General features: G+C 44.9%; 2 non-coding genes across 2 annotated transcripts; one reads left to right on the forward strand and one right to left on the reverse strand.

The window, feature by feature from the left end:
- Window positions 1–4,373: 4,373 nt before the first annotated feature.
- On the reverse strand, window positions 4,374–4,445 carry Trnap-agg (transfer RNA proline (anticodon AGG)). Its single transcript has one exon. It is a non-coding gene; the product is annotated as a tRNA-Pro (tRNA).
- Window positions 4,446–5,468: 1,023 nt separating this feature from the next.
- Window positions 5,469–5,540, forward strand: Trnap-ugg (transfer RNA proline (anticodon UGG)). Its single transcript has one exon. It is a non-coding gene; the product is annotated as a tRNA-Pro (tRNA).
- Window positions 5,541–6,927: the final 1,387 nt, after the last annotated feature.

A 6,927-nucleotide genomic window follows, 5' to 3' on the forward strand; every position in this document is an offset into this window, starting at 1 on the left:
ACTCCACTGTGAATTATTGCATATGGCGCGATGGGGAAAAAAGTGCCGTCTCTCCCGGAAATGGGCAGGAGGGCAGTGGACAAAAAGGCTGGTGAAGTCGACGCGTATCTTTAAAAATAAATAAATTTATTAGAAACAATGGCGAGAATCGTAAAAGCGATTCGCGACGCATTTCACTTGAGCGCTGCCGAGGGCAGTTCTATGCTGAAGATGATCCGTGCCAATGCGGGATCACTTGCACAACAAAAAGCTGGCAATTTTCTTTTCAATTCCAATTTTTCAAGCTTCAGACTTGAGCCGCGCTGCAGTGAGATGAATTTTAATGAGTTTCACTCCTCAATCTCTCACCCTGTGTGAAGAGGATTCACTCTCAAGGAGGCTCGCAACACAATGGGACGATTGTTCTCCCAGGGATTTTTGTCAATCACAATTCGCCACATGTGAAATTGATTCCCAATATAGAGATCAGTCCTGTGACGCTCCATGTGATCTATTGTGACGGTGGATCGAGGGGTAATTCATAATATTGATTATTAAATAAAAGTAAGATGAAAAATGCCCGGCAAAAGGTGGATGAGATCCGAGAAGTGGATACGAGAATTGAATAACGATGGAAAGAAAGGCGCCATCAACTTTTCTGACAGGTCATTAAAACCAGAAATCGTCAGCTGCGAACAAAAGACAATGTAACAATTTTTCTTGTGGTCCCGGCTTCGGAGTCACCATTAGATTGAACAATTTTTGACCACTCCGAGAGGTGAGGAGAAGATGAAAAAATCCCGTGGTCGCCTTCCTTTATATTCCCTGATTGTGGACTCTGAGCCTCGTTCGCCGCCCTGTGTCGAGAAATCATCACACGCCAATAAATCATCGTGGAAAAAGAGTTCGCCTCATTTGGCCATTGGCTGGAGAGGTGATCATGAGACTGTGGGATTGGAGAAGCCGCGCTTCGGGTAATTTGGAAGTTACAACCAAGGATATTCTCTGCTCAGATTAGTTTTCTGATGATTTTGACATTCTTTGAGCCTTTGCAGATTAGCGATTTCGCAAATGCGATCAAAATTCCATGTCCTCAGAGGATTGCGGAAGAACGGTGATGCGAAGAAGACGCTAAGAAGATTCCCTTGACCGAGTGTATTGGCAAGTATTACGCAATGAGGTGAAAAATCAACAACCCCTGAGGCAAACTTTACCTCTCTTCGTGTAATTTCTCGTGTAATTTATGTGCAGTTGAACTTGTGGCGATCATTAAATCAGCGTAATATCGCTGGAGATAAAAATTGCTGGTCCACCGCCAGTGTCCGGCGGCCAGCCACCGCGAGGGACAATCGGGCGTTCAGTTACATTCGCCCATCGCCGATGAATTCATTAAAAATTCACCACACGTTGATTCGGGGCACATTATCTCTCGCCCAGCTCTCCCCAATGCCAATGTGTTAATAGGATCAATTGCAGTCATTTTCATACACATCAGCCGTGAATCTCGGCGGATTCCCGACCGTGAGTACTTTTCACACCTCAGCCCCATCGCTTTGCGCTCATGCCCAGATTTTCAGGTGTTTGTGTTGTGAATTTATTAACTCTCGAGGAGAGTGAGCCGCAGCGCCCTGAGAAATTCGGTAATTTATAGGTTTATTCAACTCTGAATCTCCTTCCTTGTGACTTGGCAAACATCCCAGAGTTGATGAGGGCGCGCTACTGAGGGGTGCGGGAAATCTCGAAGTGTGTTCCAGTCAAAAACGCTGCGACTTGAAGACTCCCCGATACAATGTCTCACTGTCGCGTCACTTGGCGGCGAAATCAAGCGCCTTCGAGAGTGCCTCAAGGATGGAAGATTGAGCCAGAAGAGGTGGAGAAACTGTGGCAACTGTAGGAAATTTTCAATTGTCATCGTCAATTCACTCCGGAGTCGCTCCTCTTGTCCAATTTCCATCCACATCCCCGCGCTCACGAGGCCACGGAGGCATCACAATAAAAAAGTCCAAATTCATCATCGATTAATGATGTAATTACGCTGTCACCCTTTAGAATTGACAGAAAACGAAGGCCGGAATAAATATTAATAGTATGTGGCCTCATGGAAGCGGGGCAAAAATCACAGAATAATGACAATGCAGATAATGGAGCAGCATCCGAGATCGTTCGCCGTCTTCAGATGTCATTAAGATTCCCGGCACCATTTTTATATCACGCCGAAGCTAATGGAATCGTCAATTAAGGCCGCAAAAGGAGGTGTGATGCGATGTGACGACGCTCTCAATTCGGCCCCGACGTGGAGGCAAAGAGAAGAATGCCCACTTCAGCGAGAGGGATCATGAGACACTCTAAGAAATCATCCAACATCGACGCTATCAGTGTTAATCTGTAGCTGGACCCATTGTGAGGCCTCCACTCGCTGGCCAATGCTTAATCTCTCTTGCGTGTGTTGACTTGTAGTCTGACAAAATGCGAAATTAATTTCGTGTACAAAATTCACAGGGTTTTTTTTTCACAAGAGATGGTATATTAATTCGTGAATATCTGTTTAACAAGATATTTAATGCAAAGAATTTATATAGACTCCCAGACACTTCTTGTGAGGTCGAGTTTTGTAATCATTCCATTTTGAGAACACAAAAATTCTTTGTAAAAATATGCTGAAAAGCAATTTAAAGTCGAGGAAGACAATAAAAATTATATTAATATACTGCAACTGAATTTGACTAAGATTTTTCGAATTTAATATGTAATGCAGTAGAAAATATCTCTTGAAATTTCAAGTTAAATAAATGATTTGCAAGGATTTTATATGAGTTACCGTGTTTGTAAGGTTGAAGGGCGTTTTAAAGTTTATGTTCCTAGTCGTAATATACAAAGTCTTGAAGAAGGTTAGGTAAGAGAACCCAATGGAACCACGAAAAGACTCCATATTGAGCATCTCGGCTGGCCTTACCTCTAATCCAGGTCTGACGCAGAGGAACGGGAAACTGGAGAGAACCCAAAGAACCACGGAATTCTCAGTGAGTGGGGAAGGAATTACTTAAAGTGCGCCACATGTGGCTCTTTTTCTCGATTCAATCAACCTGCAAGACGACAAAAAAGCACGTGCTACATGTAGAAAAAAGCTCTGGGAGAGAAAGAGTCCCAAAAATGAGAATTAAAGACCGTGAGTCACGCCATAGAAATGGCCAAGATGTGTTTTTTTTTCGTCAGCAATCTGACGCTTTGCGGTGAAATTCACCCATTAATCGATCATTAAGACGGTGTAATTGGAGTGTTGGCAAAAATAGCCCCAAGTGGCAGATTTATCCAATGCCCCATAATTCATCTCTGGGCAGCATCTTGGGAAATTGCTCTGCCCTCCCGCGCGCTCACGTCGATATTTTATATGCAAATTTTGTCAGATGATCTCCAGCCATTTTCCGGGGTTTCTCGCTTTTTTCGCAGGCGCTTTGAAAAAGTTTCCCGGGAGAGAGAGGAAATTTGCGACTTCGGGCAGCATAATTAGTCCACACAGAGTGTGCAAGAGATGAAATGGCCAGCCACCTGCTACCTCAAGTACTTCCTCCAGAATATCTCAGCCCGCGGGGAGGGGTTGGGGGGTGGCGGGCGAGGAAAGAAAACTTGCTAATTAGAGACACGATCCGTTGCCATAGGAGACCACGGCTCCATGTATATATTGCAAAATTTATGGCGCAGTCGCTATTTTTATGCGAAATATCCCTGGGAAGGAGAACTTCGGTGGCCTCAGAAACACTCCCACCCCATCGAGGTGCAGCCACTCGCTGAAAAATTGGTCATTAGAGGCTCGAAAGTCTTGATTAATTGGGCTGAGCTCCACCATGATGATTGCCGCGAGAGTGGGTGAGATGGGTGGTGGCCAAAATAGCGCGTCTGCAAAGTTTCAAGTGCTCTAAAGAGCCAAGGCTCGGTTGTTGACTCCAGAGCCGCAATTAATACATCAGCATACAGAGAGTGAGGATTAACACCCAGCAAATTCACTGGCGTGACAATAATTGTGTCTGCCGCTCCACCAATTAATATTCATCTCGGCCGAGCGCCACGAGGTTGGGGGCAAGGAAAAAAGCCACTCTCCTGGAAATTTATGCTAATTCCACGTCATTTTCTGAGTTATACTGCGCCTCAAAAACTAGACCAATTTAATGGGGCTTCGGAGGTGAAATTGGAATTGGTGCATCTCGCGATGATGCTAATGATGGCCACAGAATGCGCCAAAGTGCAATTTTCACCAGACGAGACGACTTTTTGTCCCACACAGAGCAAAAATCCACATTTCCGTCCTCCTCAGCCATCCACCCCTCAGGGTTGCAATGTTTCACGCAACTTCGCGAATGCCTTGAAACATTTCGTGGTGTGCAACAAAAGAATCCTTGGGGCTCAACCGGGAGTTGAACCCGGGACCTCTCGCACCCTAAGCGAGAATCATACCGCTAGACCATTGAGCCGATGTGTATGAAGCATATTTTCAAAAATTTTGAGTCACGCGTTTTGGTTTTGTGAGCTACATTCACTTTTACTCGCGCTGTTTGCCACACTTGCACATTTTAAATGGGCTGAGTGTGGTGTTTACATGTGGAGAAATTTATCAATCACCTGGTAAGTCAATGAAGTGCTTGACTGCTTTTCATCAATGGCAGTGAGTGATTAGTGTAGTTTTCGGTCAAAATTAACACTTGGATGTTCAATGTCCACCGGCCATTCAAGAAGAGGATTTTAATAAACCAGTGAACAATTATATTAAAGGTTAATGTGTAAAACAGCGTTCTTAGTCTAATTGGATATACTAATCCAAAGAAAACTTATAAATTGACCAACATTTCGCTACTCAAATGGCAAAAACTCGGGCAAGAGTTATTATTACTGAGTGAAACTTTCCTAAAATTTCAACAAGTGCATAATAACTTCTTGTGCGGGTGAAGCTAGACAACTGCCTAATGATCTACTTGCCTCTAGAGAAACGCGGCAAATTGCGAGGAATTTCCATATCATTTTTGGCAAAAATTCCGAGAATCCCCGGCCGAATTTCTGGTTGACCCTCTGGGCGTGTCGAGACACCCATTGCGGAATGATTGATTGAATTGTGGCGCAAAATTTGCGCGGTGTAATTGAATAATTATTCCATTAGTGATTGAACATCTCTGCTGTGCTGTGATTAACTTGGGACAAGAAACCCCGTGTGCAGAAGAGATTGAGAGAGTGTGCTGCGCCCGAGGGTGAGAACGCGTCGTCAATGAGCAATTTGCAAATACTCCACATTGAGTGGACACTCCTCTCACCTCTCGTCCTGTCCATAATGATACATTGTCGCGATCGCGATCGCCATGCAATAGAGCCATTCGCAATGATGAGCGATGGGCCAATCGCCTGACATAATAACAGCAATTGATACCCGTGTCGTTCCATATTAACGCCCAGGAATTTCTCTGGGGCCACGGAGCCTCATTTGGGACTCTTGGGGAGTCTCTCGTGGCTCAATGGTCTAGAGGTATGATTCTCGCTTTGGGTGCGAGAGGTCCCGGGTTCAATTCCCGGTTGAGCCCCAACTTTTGGGATGTCCGCCAAGGCGCCGCTCTACGTGTGCGCGGAGTGTCCTTATTTTGCGGGCAGATGTTCGCACAGTCTGCACAGAGAGCCCTTTTTGCGCCAACGCAGCTTAATTGCAAAGTGTCTCGTGAGCGGGAATTAAAAATATACCCGCCAGTGCCATAAAGCAAATCCACTGTTCGAGTCGGAGAATCCCCGAAAGCGAAGACATACAAGAAGTACGGTCAGTGTGTGGTGAGAGGGACAAAATGACGAAGAACAACACGCGAGTGGCATCTTATCAACTTACAAGATCTCTCAAGTGTTGAGCCCACGAGATACAACCGTAAAATAACCAATTTTTGATGTAGTAATGACCACGTTTCCCTCTTGTCAGTGTTCTTCGCCGTGCTCCTCGCCGCCGTTCCCGTGTCTCCGGGGCCAAGATTGTGTTTTGACATTCCATCGGAAAGGCATAAAAAGCGCGACAAGATCGCATCGCGGCTTTCGGGGTTGGATTTGCCGATTAGGATCACGAGGGTGTGTGAAGGTGAAGCGGCAATTCTCCTTGTCCTTCCCACCCCGCTGAATTTTTTTTTCAGCAAAAGCCGAAAGACTCCTTGTTCGTGGGCCGAAGACAAGTGGTGTGTGCAAGAAGCGTAAAATTTCCACGGACCGCACACGAAAAGAGGGAGAGAAAATTGCCATGCAGAGGGGAATTATTCGGAAAATTAAAAAGATATTATTATTGCTTATAAACATTCAAGTGCCACTTGCTATGTCAAATTGGAATCACTTTCCATTTTTTTCTGCCCATTCTCAACAGTCAGAGATTGACAAGATTGGAGATATATAGTAAAACCTCTTAACTCGTGGCTTTTTTGTCGTCACTCAAATTGGATGACAAAAATAGGTATGGTTAGAGAATATCTTGTGACTTTATCGTTGTGGTCTTTTGTCACCTCTCTAATTGCCTGTCTATCTCTTTTAGTCATCAATTGTCATTCACTTCAATCCTGAGCCGCTCCCTCGTCCTCTTGAGACGTGACATTAAACCGTGTCACTCACAATCACTGCATTAAGATTGCTTGTATTTTGGGATCACAAGAGACACGCTCTGAGATCTCGCTGCGGCATCTCTTCGTCGTGTGAGACTCTCAATTGTCCACCAAAAAGTCCCCAAAGTCCCCCATTTAGCGAATTAATTGTGTCGCTCGGTGTGTTTGGGAATCAATGAGTGCCACACATGTTTCCATCATCGCAGCGTCTGTAAATATTTATTTTTCTGGCGTCGAACTGCTTCTTCAGAAAATATTGTCTACATAGCAAACATTTAGAACATTTACAAGTCTCTTCTGTCGTCCAATTCTGCTTCCCGTCCGTTCTTCATCGCTCCCTCGCCCG

This window comes from Phlebotomus argentipes, unplaced genomic scaffold (genome assembly GCF_947086385.1).
Source record: "Phlebotomus argentipes unplaced genomic scaffold, Phlebotomus argentipes genome assembly contig_6, whole genome shotgun sequence".
In the NCBI taxonomy this organism is placed as follows: Eukaryota; Metazoa; Arthropoda; class Insecta; order Diptera; family Psychodidae; genus Phlebotomus; species Phlebotomus argentipes.